The sequence below is a fragment of the Podarcis gaigeae genome (genome assembly GCF_964106915.1).
Source record: "Podarcis gaigeae genome assembly, chromosome: 14".
Lineage (NCBI taxonomy): Eukaryota > Metazoa > Chordata > Lepidosauria > Squamata > Lacertidae > Podarcis > Podarcis gaigeae.
The window spans coordinates 51,178,367-51,197,056 of NC_139690.1; the positions used below are offsets into that span (position 1 = coordinate 51,178,367).

At 39.2% G+C, this 18,690-nt stretch overlaps 1 protein-coding gene across 7 annotated transcripts in view; it reads left to right on the forward strand.

The window, feature by feature from the left end:
• Window positions 1-18,690, forward strand: part of SDK1 (sidekick cell adhesion molecule 1) — a 580,479-nt gene that overhangs the window by 31,458 nt on the left and 530,331 nt on the right. The window lies entirely within an intron of this gene.

Here is an 18,690-nt window from a genome sequence, read left to right on the forward strand (position 1 = left end):
AAGGAACATTTTTCTCTGAAGCCCAACTGACTTGGACAAGAATTGACCAAATATGGATTTCTAGAGGTCTGGCTCCTAAGGTGAAGAAAGTGGAAATCTGCCCAAAGACCTGCTCCGATCATAATGCGTTGAAAATGGACATGACATTATTACCAACCGGCTCCTTCAGATGGAAGATGAATGACAATTTGTTTAGAGATCAGGAGATTATTAAGAAGGCCAAAAAAACAATAAAGGACTATTTTGAGATAAATTTGAACACTGCTGTGGAAAAAAGAACAATCTGGGACGCAAGCAAAGCTGTGATGAGAGGGTTCTTGATACAACAGAACGCCATAAAGAAAAGACTACAAAATGAGAAAAAGGATAAGATTTTGGGGAAAATTAAGGAGTTAGAGAAGAAACTAAGAGTAAACCCGAAGTCACAGCCGATCTTGAGAGAAATTAAACTTCATCAGGCATAATACTCTAAACTGATAAATCAGGAAATAGAATGGAAGATTAAATTAATGAAACAAAAAACATTTGAATCGGCTAACAAATGTGGGAAACTGCTGGCTTGGCAGTTGAAGAAGAGACAAAAGTTGAACATAGTAACAAATTTGGAAATAGAAGGAAGATATATTCAGAACCCGGTGGAAATTAGAAAATGTTTCCAGAAGTATTTTAAGAAATTATACACTCAAGGGCCACAAAATGAGGAAGAGATTGCAAAATTCTTGGAGAAAAATGGACTTAAAAAACTATCACAAGAAAATAGATCTCTCCTGAATAGTAAAATAACACGTCTAGAGATAGAACATGCCATTCAGAATATGAAGCTGGGCAAGTCTCCAGGGCCAGATGGCTTGACCTCCAAGTATTATAAGACATTAAGTGACTTTTTGATTCAACCACTGATGGAGGTCAGCAATGAAATTATGGAGGGAAAGAAGGCGCCTGAATCGTGGAAGGAAGCTTTCATCACATTGATACCAAAATCAGAAACTGAAAAGACACAACTTAAGAACTACCGTCCCATCTCCCTTTTAAATGTGGATTATAAAATATTTGCTGACGTTTTGGCAGGAAGACTCAAAAGAGTTTTAAATGAGATAATTCATAAAGACCAGGCAGGCTTTCTCCCAGGAAGACACTTGTTTGCTAATACAAGGAACATTATTGACATTTTGGAACTTCTGCAAACAAATATTAACACTAAAGCAGCTTTAATTTTTATAGACGCGGAGAAGGCCTTCGATAACATCTCTTGGAAATTTATGAAGGGGAATTTAAAAGAAATGGGAGTGGGGCGGGGTTTTGAAAATGGGATTGACGCCATTTACTCAGAACAAAAGGCAAAACTGATAGTCAACAATGTGGTTACAGAAGAGTTTAAGATTGAAAAAGGGACACGACAGGGCTGCCCGATTTCCCCCTTGCTGTTTATTTCTGTCCTGGAGGTGCTCTTGAACTTGATTAGAGGGGACCGGTTGGTGCAAGGGATTCAGATCGGAGCGAAACAATATAAACTTAAAGCTTTTGCAGATGACCTTGTTTTGACATTGCAAGAGCCAGAATCTAGCACAAAAAGAGTGTTACAATTGATTCAGGACTTTGGTCGGGTAGCGGGCTTTAAACTAAATAAACAGAAAACTAAGGTGTTGGGAAAAAATTTGACAGATGCAGAGTCAGAACGGTTTCAGAGAGAAACAGAACTAACTGTGGTTAAAAAAGTAAAGTACCTAGGGGTAAACATAACAGCAAAAAATCTGAGTCTTTTTAAGGATAATTATGAAAAATGTTGGTCTGAAATTAAGAGAGACTTGGACAGTTGGTCAAAATTGAAGCTTTCTTTGTTAGGCCGAATTGCTGCTATTAAGATGAATGTATTGCCTAAGATGTTGTTTTTGTTTCAAACATTGCAAATTGTGGACAAGACGGAGTGTTTCAGGAAGTGGCAGAGAGATATTTCTAAATTTGTCTGGCAGGGCAAAAAGCCCAGAATTAAGTTTAAGATATTAACTGATGCGAAAGAAAGAGGGGGCTTTGCCCTGCCAGACCTAAGGTTGCACTATGAAGCCGCAGCTTTCTGCTGGCTAAAAGACTGGCTACTTCTAGAGGACACCGATGTGTTAGATTTAGAAGGTTTTAACAATGCATTTGGTTGGCATGCATACTTATGGTATGACAAAGTTAAGATCAATAAGGCCTTTAAGAACCATATTGTCAGGAAAGCAGTGTTTAATGTCTGGACAAAATACAAAGACCTATTGGAAAATAAAACTCCAAGATGGCTATCACCTCTGGAGGCTAAGGCCCGAAAAAGACCCAATATGGAGGCCAAATGGCCGAAATATTGGGAAATAATAGAGAAAGAGGGAAATAATTGGAAATTGCAGAGTTTGGAAAAAATGAAAGACAAAGTGCGAGACTGGTTACATTACGCTCAGATTCAAGAAATTTTTAAAAAGGATAAAAAGTTAGGATTCCAGGTGGAGAAATCGAAGTTGGAAACAGAATTGTTAGAACCTAAGACTAAAGTACTCTCAAGAATGTATAACTTGCTGTTGAAATGGAACACACAAGATGAAATGGTTAAGTCGGCCATGATAAAGTGGGCACAGGATATTGGGCATAATATTATGTTTGAGGATTGGGAAAGGTTGTGGACCACGGGGATGAACTTCACGGCATGTAATGCTCTGAAGGAAAATGTAATGAAAATGATATATAGGTGGTACATGACCCCAGTTAAACTTGCCAAAATATGCCATGTGCCAGACAATAAATGTTGGAAATGTAAGGAAAATGAAGGAACATTCTTTCACCTCTGGTGGACTTGTCCCAGGGTGAAGGTCTTCTGGGAAATGATATATAATGAGCTGAAAAAGGTATTTAAGTATACCTTCCTTAAGAAACCAGAGGCCTTCCTCCTGGGCATTGTCGGCCAGATGGTGCCAAAGAAGGATCGAACACTCTTTTTGTACGCAACAGCAGCAGCAAGGATACTTATCGCCAAGAAGTGGAAAACTCAAGATCTACCCACTCTGGAAGAATGGCAGATGCAGCTGATGGACTATATGCAACTGGCTGAGATGACTGGCAGAATTCGAGACCTGGGAGAAGAGAGGGCTGAAGAAGATTGGAGGAAATTTAAGATTTATTTACAAAAATATTGTGATTTGGTGGAAGTTAAGTAGGATGTTTGATCATAAATAATTGGCCACCACAAAATCGGATCGGAATGGGATGTAAAGTGAGATTAAGAGAAATTAATTTGCAGAGGATTATATTTAAATAAGTGGTTATAAAATTTGCAAATTAGATGATAAATTGCATGAAAAAAAAAATCTATGATGATGAAAATGGTAGCGGGAGATGTGAGGAAGTCCAAAGAAGTTATGAAACTCTGTTAAAAGCAAGGTTGTTTATTGTTTTTGTACTTTATTCTGTAAAAACCCCTAATAAAAAAAAAAAATTGTAATGGCTGTGTGGTTTCTGAGATGTCCTATTATTTTAAGTATGTTTTTATGTAACCTGCTTTGTTGGTATGGGTTCTGTAAATTACCGGTAATTTAAAATGTCCCATTTAGTTCAAGGGATCTTTGTTCTGAGGTTTTTAAACTTCATAATTGGTGATTTTATCCTGCTATTTGTCATTGACCGCAATAAAATGACTTGACTTTACTCCCAAGTACATGTGTGAAAGACTGTAAAAAAAGTTTGTTATTTGGTCTCAGAATGGGCAACTTGCAGTATGAGATTCAGCATTCCTCTACTGTTCTGTAGCCTTTTGAGAATTTTCATTATTTTCTGTGGTCTAGAATTCTTTCACTGTTGTATATGAATTCATCCCCTCAACCATATATAACGGCAATCAATAACTGTTAACAATAAAATGACACTTTTAATCTCTTCCCCTTGTGTACAGAGTAGGAGGAAGAGGTTAGCCTTAGTCTTGTATCTGCTCTAGCTCGTAATAAGAAGTCATGCTTTGCTATTCTTTCTGAATTGACTTAATAAGATGACTGGCAAGCACTTGGTACTTGCAATATATTATTAAAACATAATACATTAAAACATATTAAACTGCTTGTAGTTAGCTTTATGCCATTTCTTATTGACTTATGGTGCATGATTTACCGCTGATTTCTTGCTGTGAGCCTTCTAAAAATGCATGGTTATTGTGGTTATTTTTTGCAGGTTTCTAGCTGGTGGAAATTCAATCTAATACAATACATATATTTACTGTAGTGTGGGATTCCTCTTGCAAGACATTTTAATATTGATGTAGAACCAGGATACTGCAGTGTGTTGCTGCTATAGAACGAAGCATGTGTGCAATTTTTAGCATTTTTTTAAATTGACAAATGTTTCCTGGGTTTGTATAGGTATTTTCATGAAAGCATAGCATGAAAGAGTTTTACCTGTGAGTTACTTACCTGTGAGTGTATATTTTCCAGTTGTGAATGTCCTGTGGGTTTGCTTATTAGGAATTGCCAGCATCCTTTGGGTACTCAGAATTTTGATGTACACTTTATCTCCCCCAATTTTGCATAACACAGGCTGATAGCTGGCATTTGCAATAAAGGTTGGTGCACGTTAAAAGTGGTGTAGCAGGCCACATAAAAGGTCCTGGAGAAGCTGTGATATACCTTTCTTCATTGCCTTCTCTGATTTAAAGCCAAGCTTGACTATTTCAGCAAAGGAAATTGGCTGGTCAAGTTAAAATTAACCATTGTGCCGATAGGACCCCTTTACAAGCCTTACTTGAATATCTGCCCTTAAGTAGCACTTATCAACATCTGATTGAAAAAAGTAGCTGTACTCCTTAGTTGGAGCTACAGATGCTAAGGAAAAAAATGTGTAAAGAATATGTCCTGTAGTAGTCCAGTAGAGGGAGTCTAAATTCATTGAGGAAGCAAGAGAAAAACAGCCTAAGCTGCTTCCACAAGGTAAATGGAGCAAGTCTCAGAGATTAATAAAGTCTCGAAAGGAATCTTTCTGTTTTATATGAAAACCTCATTTACCCTCTTTAGCTTTTCCCTAGGAATGCTAAGAAACTCAAGAAGCAGCATTTAATTAAAATTTATCTGACAGTCTGTTTATGTTTGTGGTATCCCCTTAATTCACTCTTGAAAAGCTTTCAAAATGTTAGTGTTACAAGAATTCTAAGGAATCAAATATAGAATAAATGTTCATAAATGTATAAGGCAAACACACATACCTAAGTATGGTGCCTGAAATAGTAAGGAGAGCAATCCAGAAACCATTTTGACTCCCAAATTGACCTCAAATATTTCTCTGCAAGGAGGAAGGAAATGGGATAAGCTTTCCATTTGTCTTTGAACCGTAGGGACTTACACTTTCCTGCAAATACAGTCTGGCAAGTACAGTGGTACCTTGGGTTAAGAACATAATTTGTTCTGGAGGTCTGTTCTTAACCTGAAACTGCTCTTAACCCGAGGTACCACTTTAGCTAATGGGGCCTCCCGCGGCCGCTGCTCCGCCGTAGCACAATTTCTGTTCTCATCCTGAAGCAAAGTTCTTAACCCGAGGTACTATTTCTGGGTTAGCGGAGTCTGTAACCTGAAGCGTCTGTAACCCGAAGCGTCTGTAACCCGAAGTACCACTGTATCTGTGAAGCTGAACAAACTCTCAACATGTGCAAGAGATTCAGGAAGTAAAGTATTTACCATCTCAAAGGAATGGCCAGGCTACCCAGAACATTCAATCAAGCATGGCATTATCAGGTATCCTGGCAGATAGGAGAGAAGCAACACTCAGATTTCTACTGGAGACCGCCTCCTTCTGTGATATATGTATGATGTTTTGTGGGGTGGTCTTGGGCTACAAGGGACGCAGGTGGCACTGTGGTCTAAAGCACAGAGCCTAGGACTTGCCGATCAGAAGGTCGGCGGTTTGAATCCCTGTGATGGGGTGAGCTGCCATTGCTCAGTCCCTGCTCTTGCCAACCTAGCAGTTCGAAAGCACCTCAAAGTGCAAGTAGATAAATAGGTACTGCTCTGGTGGGAAGGTAAACAGTGTTTCTGTGCGCTGCTCTGGTTTTCCAGAAGCGGCTTAGTCATGCTGGCCACATGACCCGGAAGCAGTACACCGGCTCCCTCGGCCAATAAAGCGAGATGACTGCTGTAACCCCAGAGTCATCTGCGACTGGACCTAATGGTCAGGGGTCCCTTTACCTTTACCTTTACCTTGGGCTACAGGGTGAGCAATTTCAAAAGTCTTTAAAGGGGCTTGTGCACCATTGTTCTGGGTCTCTCCTACCTCCTTGCAACATAAAAAGATCTGTCTTGTTTTCTATGGCTCTTGCCTCCATCCATTCATTTCTGACCAATCATGGGCTTGTGGGCTCAGTCCCTTGGGGAGTTGGGCAGCAAAAACCAGACTCCCTATTTTTTCTATAACATTAGCACCATATTGTTAGATTAAACCTTATGGCCCACTAGATTTTACAAATAAATCTAAATAGATGAATACAACATTTAAGGCCCTTAATATAATTATATTTCTGCAGGCATTTCAGGAATTGAATTAGTGTTATGCAGTGTTACTTCTTCAGTGTTTACAGAATATCCTTGCAAATCAAGGCTACAACTGTTTTAAGTCTTTATCGCTTTCCTTTTCCATGGTTTTTAAATGTTCCTTTTAATGCTAGAGGATTGGTGTGGTCCCCTTCTGTAAGCTAATTGGAAGTTCATATGTTGATTTTACTGTTCTGGAGTGCATTCCCCATACACAAACTGTGACATTGGAATCACTCTTAAGGGACCAACATCTACATATGTCAAATTCTATCACTTCCTCAGCCAGAGCTGTTACCTTTATTAGTTTGGAGTTCTCTTAAGAGCTGATAAAGCTCATGTTTCTTTCACTCTGGGCAAATAATATAATGCTTTCCCAATACAATATCTAAGAAAGCTACTTGAATGATTTAACTTCATGAATAAACAGTTGTGACATGTTTGTACCCCAATTAACTAACTTACATGGAATATCTTGTGGCCTAGTGTAAGAATTAGGATCTGTGTTCATAGGACTAAGAGACTAGCAACCTGGCATTTCATTTAGTTTTGCTATAATCTCAGTTTCATACTGTTTAACTGCCTTATAATCGTATTTGAGTGAAGTTGATCCACAAAGCATGTATGAAATTTTAGCTAATAGTTTAAGGTGATGGTCAATATCTTTTCAACTTACTCTTGTGAAGCTTTTCAGTACATGCAAAATGAGAACACACGGTTTCTTACATCACAAAATAAATTGTTGAAAATAAGTCCACCATTCAGCCTCCTATATTGGCTACCTTGATGCCCCTAAAAACTGATAGCCATCTCTTGTCACTTGCCTCTGGCAGCAGCCTAATAGACAATATTGTCTCTGAACAAACACTAGTCCTATTTTTTGTATCTCAGCTATTGTTTATGAATTGATTGATTGATTTTTTTAAATCCTTGCATTATTTTTCAGTTGTACTTAGTCAATATAAAGACACCAATACCTTGATCCAAAGATATTTATTTTCACTAATTAGGTTAAAATTGCATAGAATTCTATATATAACTCAAAGTGCTTCAGAAACTGTCCAGATGGCAGGAGAATCCCATGGTTCATTAATCACTAAACTGGAAGTGGAGAAATAGGTACCTCAAGGAAGAAGTGCCAACATATGTGGGGGCTTTGCATTAGAGTAAATAGCATTTATCTCTATTATATGGAACAATTATAATAAGAAAGCATGTTGGAGAATAGGCAGCAGTGGTGTGTAAGCATTTGCAATATTTTTAAGATTATAAAAGTACAGAGAGAGAGTAATTGTCTAGCACATTCTTTAGGTTTGAAGCTAAAGTAATCAAAGAAAACTGGACATTAAAATGTGATGAATCAACAGTGAAGTACTTCATTCTATGGAACAGTCTCCCAAGGACAGTAGAAAAGACTAGAATGATTAATTTAAACCCAGGCTGGAGTTAAGTACAACAGAGAGCAATCCTGCACAAGGTTTAGATTGACAAGGTGACCCAATGGCTCTCCCATCTGTAATTGCTATTCCTTTAGTGACTTAGCCTAAATTAGGTCTGCAATAATCTGTGTGGAAAAGGAGAACTCCAAGCTGGTCTTCTTGCTGTGAATACACAGAAATACTCTGACAGCATCTTGACAAAAATGTCTGAGGAGGCAGAATGGGACTCTGGTTCTGCAGTTCAAAGCATATCTCCAGAAAAAACTAGTGGCAATGATATATCCAACTTAGAAGAATTTAAATATTTCCATATGAACTGTATCGGAGAGCACTAACAAAAATATTTAGCAAATGGAATGCAATGCTGCACTAATAGTTTATATTTTTCTGCCTAGTTATCCAAAAGTAGTATTTTCTAAATAAATTATTTAACTTATATTATTATAGGTACCTGTCATTGCATTTACATAATTAATAACTTTTTTGTACTTGAGTCTCTGTTTCTGCTGGAAGGCACTCAAAGTGTTTGCAAATTAAAAGCATAAATTTATATCAGAATCTCTATAGTGACATAGTACCTCCTCCTTCCACCATCTGATCAGCCACAAAGAGAAGTGATGAGGGTAATCTGGTTTCTCTTTTGAACATATAATAAACACTTAAGCCATCAGAAAAGACAAAGGAGTAACTCAAACAATTAAGAGGTTGGAGTAACTGCTTTTTAAGGAAGATTACAATATTAATCATTTAGAGCAGGGATGGCCTGTCCTGTTTTGATGCTTGAGGTGAACTGGGAAGGTGCTGCCCAACATTGCCTGCTCCCCTTGACACCCCTGTGAAGCCTTGCTTACCAAGGTTGCATGGCTGCAGTTTGTGGTTCCAGGAAGATCTCATGGAAGCCTCTGTGTGATTCAATGGGGCTCTCCCAAGAACTTGCCAAACCCCAGAAGCCATGGCAACTGTTCCTCCTTGCTTCTCCGGTAGTGGTGGGGTGAGGAGCCTGTCTGTGCAGGTGCCCCTTGGATTTTGTTGCCTCAGATGGGCTGGCGGTAGTTTAGAGACAGGTAAGAAGGCATATGACATAGGTATGTAAATTATGAATGTTGTGTTTGAGAGGTTTTTGCCCTCTCTCAAAAATACTAGAATAGGATTTCCAATGAAGCTGAATTCTGGAAGTTTCAGGACAGACAAAAGGAAAATATTCCTTCACACAGTGCATAGTTTAACTAATGACTTTTTCTACTAGTGGTAGTGATAGCAACCAAATTGCATGGCTTTAAAAGAGGATCAGCCAAGATCATTGAGGATAAGGCCACCAGGGGATGTTAGGCAAGATGGCTATGGTCCAGCTTCACTGTTGGATGCAGTACAGTAGTACGGCTGTTGCAACCCTCCTTAGATTATTTATTTTATTGCATTTCTATTGCATCTTTTCTGCAAGGAGCTCAAGGTGGCATACATGGTTCTCCCCCTCCTCATTTAAACCCCACAGCAACCCTGTCAGGTAGATTAGCTTGAGAGGCAGTGACTCACCCAAGGTCACCCAGTGGGCTTCATGACTAAATGGGAATTTGAACACTGGTCTCTGAGCTCCTAGTCTGATAGTGTAACCACTACACTATACTCTTGATCTAGATCAGATTGTGACTTGGTAATGAATCACACCCCACCAGTTGAAGACCAATTCCTTAGAATACACCAACCCATGTGAATATATATAAGACCATCTCAATTAGCTTCATGAACCTGATGATGTTGCCCATTGCATACAAAACTTGGTGTTGTAAGAAATTAGACAATGCACCATCAGATCTAGGGATTCCTGTGGATGGGAAGAGTTCTCATGCAGGCAGAAACATTTACTATTCTGTTCTGTATCAAATAGAGATCTGTTTGCATTTCCATTCCAGACACTGACAGTTCTCCTGTATGAATTGTGTTTGTGGACTAGTGTTCCATTGGACATAAATTCAAGGCTTTTGTCTTCTCTTAAGATTAGTGTGATCAAATATTTGACTGGAACTGCAGGGTTAGAACAGAGAATCCTTTTTCTATCAGACTCTTCCTATCCAACCACCCCCAGCATAAAAAAATAAAATAAAAAATCAATTGGCAGTCTGTACACACACAAGGAGTATTTCTTCACACAGCATGTAATTATAGAATCCGTTGCCTCAGGGTGTTGTGATAGCTGTTAGCATATGTGGCTTTTAAAAAGCTTAGACAAATTAATGGAAGATGCTCTGTCAATGGCTATTAACCATAAATAAATAATGGCTGAGAAGACCCCCCCTCTCCTGGGTACATTTCTGATTATTCTAATAAACAAAAGACCAGGAGTCCATGAATACAGTCACTGGTGGCTACTAGCAATTTAATTTTGGAGACTAGCAGAGAGATAAATCAGAGTTTATCCACACCTACCTTTTATCCTACACTTCTCAGGCTCGGGTCTCTGTGTCTGAGCACTATTTTTCCACTCTGGAGCTTTCCTTGTGAAAACCCGCTCTTTAAGGCTGAAGTGCAACGAATGGCAATTCAGGTTTTCTGTGGGTTGCCATTTGCTCCAATTCAGCAGTAAAGAGTGGGTTTTTGCAATGAAATCTTCAGGGTGGAAAAAAAAGAGCACTAGAACACAGAGCTTTAAAGCATGAACTCTGCCTGGAAAGTGTGGAAGAAGATAAGTATGGTTAAAGCCACAGTATGTTCTGTCACAGGAATAATGTCTAACAATAGTCTGTGCCACAGCAACGGATTTCAGCCGAAATTAAGGATGTCTCTCCTCTGGCTTCTGCCTGCTTCTAGCCCAGCACACACACCACTCTGGCTTTTGCCTTTCTCACTAACATTCATTTGCCCTCTGGCACAGAGCAGATTCATTTGTCAGAGTAGGGACCCATGTTGAAGTAAGAGTAGTGAAAATGCAGCTAAGAAGCTCAAGTCATATACATGACCGACACCCTTCTCTGGAAATTAAACCATTGTCCAGACTTTAACATTCAAAAACTTTACTTGCAGAAACTTATAGTTATACAGACGCACAGAGCCGTCTTTCCCATAGGGGTTAGTGGTGCATTGTGCCAGGGCGCCGGCCTCTAAGGGGCGCCCCAGCAAGTGGGGGAACTGTGCGGCTTTGCCGGCGGCCTCCCCTTTCCCTGCACGCCCACCAGCTGCACCCTGCCAACCATAAAGCTGGTGGGCATGCAGCTTCCCTGCCAAGACTCTTTGGGAGAAGAGCGATCCTCGTAGAGGCTTGGGAGTGAAGTTGGCCCTCCCAAGCCTCCTCGGGAGGAAAGCGATCCCCGCAGAGGCTTAGGGTGGAAGCTGCGCCCCACCAAGCATATGGCTGGCGGGTGCGCAGCTTCCCTCCCAAGCTTCTGCGGGAATTGCTCTCCTCTCGTGGAGGCTTGGGAGGGGCGTAACTTAACTCCTAGGCCTCTGTGGGGATCGCTCTCCTGCAGCAGCATGGGGGAGAGTTGCGCCTTCCCACGGCTGGCAGTGCGCAACTATGGCCACCCCAACACTATCCGTAGTAATTTGGGGCGCTGGGCGGATATTTGCACCCCAGCGCTGCATCTGCTAAAGACTTGGCTGTCAGACTTAATCTGTTCCAGGAGTCCGTTCGTTTCCCAGAACCATTCAACAATCAAGGTGTGACTTCCGATTGGCTGCAGGAGCTTCCTGCACTCAGTCAGAAGCTTCAGAAGCCGCGTATGCTGTGTTGGGCGTTTGGCTTCAGAAAAATGTTCGCAAACCAGAACACTCTACCTTTTAACTGAGATGGGAATTTTGAGAACACTTTTTTCTTTTCTTTTCTTGCAACATTTGTTATATGTCTTACAGAACCTGCTTCTCAAAGATCTGGAATTTAAACATGTTCTGAGGATGATTTAAGTTGAACGTTAAGCTAATTAAATAATTGTGTTGCAAACAAAAATGTAAATTAAAAAAGCACTTGTATTAAGACATTCAGTGAATTTTTCTTCAGGCTGTTAAACCATCATTAGTAACCAAGTTAGAAGCTATTTTACTATGGATTTTCACACTGCTAGCATTTCAAATCACATTATATTTCAGTAGAATAGCCTGCCCACAAATGCAGGCCTTGTGAATGCCGTTTGTAATTAAAACATGTTAGAATACATTTCACAGTTTATTGATAGTGAAAATGAGCATCTTCTGTTAACCTATTCTAGGAGGGAATTAGCTAGCATCTTGGACTGGATAGAGCTGTATGAGATGAAAATACATTGGCAAAGCTTCAAGCAGTTTGGAGGCTTTGTTTCTATTATTTTCTAAAGCCCCCATTGGTAGGTGATTTGAAAGCTGTACAAATTTAAAGCAATTAAATAAAATGAGGCCCAATGGCCCAGAAAAGCAGATACACTAATAAACAACAAAATAAATATTCCAACTGTTACAGCTTCAGACCAGCACTTGGGGAAGACAATGTAGATGCAAATAACAAAACCAGACCAACTACTGCCAAAAGGATGATTAACTGTAAAAAGGACCACACTGGTGATATTTTTATGTTGGCTGCTTATAATTTTCTTTCTCTGCTACCTTATTTCCCCTGCCTTTCATGTGTTTCAATCAAAAGCATATAATGCTCCTACTGGAACTTATCTGCCAACTTTCTTTTTAATATGCCTCAGGCTTCATGTTTCTCAAGGTGGATGGTGTCCAAAAGACCACCTAGTCCAACATTCTACTTCAAAGACAAAATGTAGTCATATCAGATGATACCAAACCAAATGAACCTTTGCAAAGAATTTGCTCACATAAGTACTTTTTGACTTTTCTAATCATGGCAAAGGATGCGTGAAAGTGTTCCAATTCACAAGTGGGTCACCCGACATACTGTAAATTATATTTGTAGTATTCTTCATTCTATGAGGTTCTTGATAACTCTTACTTAAGTTGTATTTCAACCATTGTGTGCAATAACATATGCTGATGGTGGTTTTATGCTATATAGTATTTTGGGTTCTTCATGTTTGATCAGTGTATTCTTACATAAAACGTGGTAGAAACATGTCCTATTGTTCCATGGAGACATACCCTGTGATTTAAGGAACCAGTCTACTCTTCATCTCAAGACAAGGGAAGTGCAATACCCTAATCAGATTTAACAATAGCTTAGTTTAACACTGCACAAATGCTAACCACAATTGATGATAACCAGGCTCTTTTTTAATCAGGGCAACAAGTCCACTTCAAACGCTTGTTTCAATCTCAAGTTAAAACAATTAGTGTTGACCATCATTAGTGTCTTTGTAGATGTGACACTAAAGCAATGTGAATTATCTTCAGAGAGGAGATTTTGAAGGGTGCGTACATTCTTGAGGCTGACCCCTCATTTGAAAACCGTGGAGCAAGTTTGTATCGAGCCAGTTTTACAGCTGTATTTGATTTCTGTGATCTCTAAGAAAGAGGCTTGGCAAGTAAATGCAGAGGAATCTTATGCAAATTTATTCAGAAGTAGGTCCCATTGTGTTCAGTGGAGCTAACATATAGAATTTTCCTTCTATATAATGGAGGGCAATAAACTACAGGTGCACAGGGCATTTCAGGGTACTCTGCTACATTAGCCTGGAGATGGCAGGGAAAAAAGGGGGAAAACCTGTCCGGCACAAGTATTTTTTATTATTTATTGAATTTATATACCGCCCTATAGCTGGAGGTCTCAGGGAGGTTCACAGAAAAGATCAACATAAAAACCATAATATATATAATCAAAATAAAAACAACCCAATAAACCCCCACAACTCAATAACACCCTCCATGTAGTAGGACTTGGGATGTGGTGCTTGCTGAACTGCCCAACCAAGGTTTAGGAATTCTTAGAAATACAAAGGAAACACCATTATATTGATACTCAGTGTGACATACCTGAACTACTTGTGTTTGGACAACATGCAAAATATAAGCTACTAGTCAAGTTTTTAAATGGGACATCTCCATATAGTCAGAATTTATTTTTTCTTTAATCTTTCTTATGGTTTTTATTCTGCCCTTTAGTGCTGATTGGCATTCCTAGGGCACCTCACATAAAACAATAAAAACTTTTACCTGTGTATTTAAGTTGTTTGCTGCATAAGCAGGAGGAACTTTCCTGCCTCAAAGTTACAAGTCTTCCCGCATGCTGTTATAGAATCACAGATTCATAAAACGGTCAAGTTGGAAGGGATCCCAAGGGTCATCTAGTCCAACCCCTGAGATACAGGAATCTGAACTAAAGCATCCAGGGCAGGTGGCCATCAAACCTCTGCTTAAAAATCTCCAATGAAGGAAAGTCCATCACCGTCAGAAGGGAGCTGGTTAGAGTGCTTACTGTCAAGAAGTTCTTGCTGATGTTTAGTCAGAATCTCCTTTCTTGTAACTTGAAGCTATTGGTTTGAGTCCTACCTTCCACAGCAGGAGTAAACAAGCTTACATCATCTTCCATGTGACAACCTATCTGGCTGGGTTGCCTCAGCCATTCTGGGTGGCTACTCATGCATAGTCTTGCTTCATGATTTCCCCTTTCTTCCATTTCTTATATATGCCCTTCTTAAATCACAGCTCATCTGTAAGCTCCTTATGCAGCCACACCTGTTTCTTTAGATGCCTCCCACTTTTAACTTTCTTATTACATTTGAACCTTCAGTATTTCACCTTTAAGAAACTCCCATCCATCTTGGATTCCCTTCTCTTTGAGTACTTCTGATCATGGGACCTCTCCCAGTAGTTCCTTAAGCTTGTTGAAATCAGCCTTTTTGAAGTTGAGAATGCATGCCCCACTATATAAATACCATGTTGTCCCATACTGGATGATGCACAAGTCAAAGGTTTAGAAATTGTTATTTTCAATTATAGGTGGTTAGGCCATTAAAAAAAAAGGAATATAAACATTTCTAATTAATACCCATCATTTCCTGAAAACTTTGAGTATATAGAAATTTCAGGCCAGAAAAGAGACCTGTCCACTGCACATGATTTTTTTTTAATCTTATTCTATGTCTGCTATTACTGGAAAATTCCAAAGTATTGCATCATCAAACTAAACTTTAAAAGTTAACAAACATTTATGTAACATCTGCAGGAGCTGTACAAAACAAATCAGCAGTGGGGGTCGTATAAATTCAAATGAAATTGATTAGTCAAGTTATTGTATATGCATTGTAAATTTTAATATTTCCCAGCATATTTCATGGTATTTTGAGTTTTGTAACTGTTCGGTTTGGAGTTTAAAAGTACTTGGTATTGATCCAAGCTGGTTCACATTAGCTTCAGTGACAGAAACTGTGTCAGATTGCATTGAACATAGTTGAAAATACCAGCAAGAAAGAATTAGGCAAGATTACAATAGGTGATTCATGGGAGACATGTTGATTCATAGAAGATGTGGTTTGCACTTCAAGTAATTTTAGAAACTAAAGAACAATACTATTACCTCTGAATAGCTTTCCTTATTTGTCTTCAGATCCATCCATTCTTAATGGACTGTCATTTGAAATAGACCTACAGGTGGAAAGATCATGTTATTTTTCTGATTATTCTGGTTAAAAAGAAATTAAAGGCATGTAATCAAAAGTCATATTACTTATTATTGGGATATTAATAGATTAAGGTAGAAGATGCTTCTTGACATTTACTTTACTGAAACAGTTATTGTTACAGGAAGCTTAAAATATGCAATTTCCCCTAAATGGGCACAAAATTATGTACCCAAGAAAAATTATTTCCCTGAGGCTAATTATACAAATTATTGAAGTCCTAAAAGGTTAATGACTACAGAGCACTACTGATGCATAGTACAGATTAAATTCCAGTGCCATCTGAATAATTTGCATATCCAGAAGCTTTTACTGGACAAATGGGTGTGACCCAAAGGACAAGTTTCAAAATGGAACTGTTTTTATGTTTGTGATAAAGGTTTTTTGTTTTTCTGTGGTAACATTTAAATTAAGCAGATCTGTTCTATTTTTTTTTTTTTTTAATAATCTGTTTATTGAGTTTTATACAAATCACCATACGGTCATCTAAAACAGTAACGTAACATACATGAAAAAAGAAAAGAAGAGAGGAAGAACAGGAAGCAGATCTGTTCTAAATCACATTACACCTTCTTAGTTATCTTGTTGGCTGGTTATAGAGCACTCATTGCTACCTGATGGTAAATCTTTCTAGAGACTTTAAAAGAACAGTTTGCTGAAAAGGCATTGCCCTAGTGCAAGCAGGTTCTGCAAATAAATGTGTAGAATTTTCTGCTATGTGTAACTATTTTGCATGCTTAATGTTGTTTTCAGTTTGGTACTCTGTTGAAGATTCATATCCCAGAGATTCATGAACAATGGATGGGAGCAGTATGCAATCTTTATATGCTTAAAAATGGTACCACCAATTAATGATTTTAAAGCCAGGATCCGAAACATCCCAGAACTAGTTCCATATGCCCAGTGGAGTTTTGCACTTGTGATTCTCAGATAGACCCTATTTAATACCCTCTTAGTGGGGCATCACTGAGAACTGCTGTTAGAAAAATCAATAAACCATGTCCTAAATCTCATTGAGTGCACGGAATTAGTTGCATAGTTCTGTACCAGGGTTGTCAATCTTTTGGGGTCCCTGGACATATTTGAAAGCTAGAGGAGCTTTGGGCACCATAAACAGATAATAATAATAATAATAATAATAATAATAATAATAATAATAATAATAATATAATGTTCCACCCATCTGGCTGGGATGCCACTCACAGCCAACCTCATACCACAATCTGTTCTATTGGCTACAATAAAATATTTCTTTCAAGCATGAAGACTAATCTGGTTCTGCATGAGGATTCCCCACTCCCTGTTGCTTACTGAAAATACATTTTTGTACCTATGCACAATGTGACAAGCCTTAGCCAGAGGCGCAATCTTGCACCCAAAATTGATGTTTGTGTGCCTGGCTCACATTGCGCACATGACATCATGTGCGTGTTATGCATCACGTGTGCAACATTGCATTGTTGGGAGGAGGTCGATTTCAGAGGCCAGTGCAGTGCAGCTTTCTCTCTTGCACTCAGGAGGAGCCAGCCACTGAACGACACCATTCTTGGCTCGGCGCTTGCTTCCCCTGCCCCTTCAATATTGAGGGGTTGCACCCCTTGCCATCAGATATTGAGGTGACCGAAGACACCTCTGCCCCTAGGAGTTGTCATGCCTGTCCTTAGCACAATGCACCCTCCCCTTCTGGATGGACAAAATGTGGAGCCCTGTCTGGTCATAGGGTAAAGGTAAAGGTACCCCTGCCCGTACGGGCCAGTCTTGACAGACTCTGGGGTTGTGCGCCCATCTCACTCAAGAGGCCAGGGGCCAGCGCTGTCCGGAGACACTTCCGGGTCACGTGGCCAGCGTGACATCGCTGCTCTGGCGAGCCAGAGCCGCACACGGAAACGCCATTTACCTTCCCGCTGGTAAGCGGTCCCTATTTATCTACTTGCACCCGGAGGTGCTTTCGAACTGCTAGGTTGGCAGGCGCTGGGACCGAGCAGCGGGAGCGCACCCCGCCGCAGGGATTCAAACCGCCGACCTTTCGATCGGCAAGTCCTAGGCGCTGAGGCTTTAACCCACAGCGCCACCTGCGTCCCACGTCTGGTCATAGGACTGACCAACAATTATCACAGATGTTATATTTCAGGTATACACCCTGGGAGGAGAGGTAAAATATATACAAAAAAACAAAACAAAAAACCACACAATTTTATTCACTATTATCTGCTAGCCTTCATTAGTTCTGTCTTTACTGTTAGACCGTGGTTAAGAATTGGAGACACCCAAGTCTGGCTTATACAGTATTTGAAAGCATGAGGAATTTTAAATAGACTTCAAACTTTCCAGAATGTGTTTACAGTCTAATTCTTTTTTAAGCCAAGAGGAGTTAATTTTAAAAAGCCACAAAGACTAAGTCATTTGTAAAATGAAGTTAATAGTCAAAATGTCTTAAAGAGAACAGTGTTTTAATTATGATTGTGAATTTGATACTGAGAAGTCAGTTTATTATCAAAACTAGATATTCTAGTCTATATTTTCTGTAATATAAAGGACTTTTTTTACTCCTTTTACATTACTTAAGAATTTATAAAAGAACCTTCCATGTTTGTGTTTCATTCTAATAGGTTGTCAGATTGATAAATCCTTGGTGTTCATTAACTTCATGTTATAATGAAGCATCTAATGTAATGTGTGTGATTCTGTCATACACAGCTCTATACAGTATTTGGCTCTTTTTTAGCTGCACATAAATGGTACAATTAAACATTTGCTATACCCCTCATTTAGGAAAATTGGTCTTTTAGGGACCTGTGATTCAACAAATTTCTAATTTTCCATTCAAATGGCTTGGCTGGCAAAAGAGGTCTTTTATTTGTCCTTCATACAAATAAAGAAGGCCTAATGTTAATCCTCTTTTTATGACGGATGCAATTAGTTCCCAAATATGTAAAACTAATAAACATAATATAATGGGGACAAAAGGGCATACATGTCTAATGAACATTAAAAAGTGGGCTCCTTGAAATATTCTTTGTGACATATTATGTATGATAGCTTGAATTGGGAAGTTCCAGCCAGTGCACCATGCAGTTTCCATGAGTTTACTCAATACAGGGCTTGTTATTTCTGAACACTTGGTCATGAGTTCCAATTCACCTCAGCCAGTTTCTTAATAAGAGACTAAGATGCATTTACAAA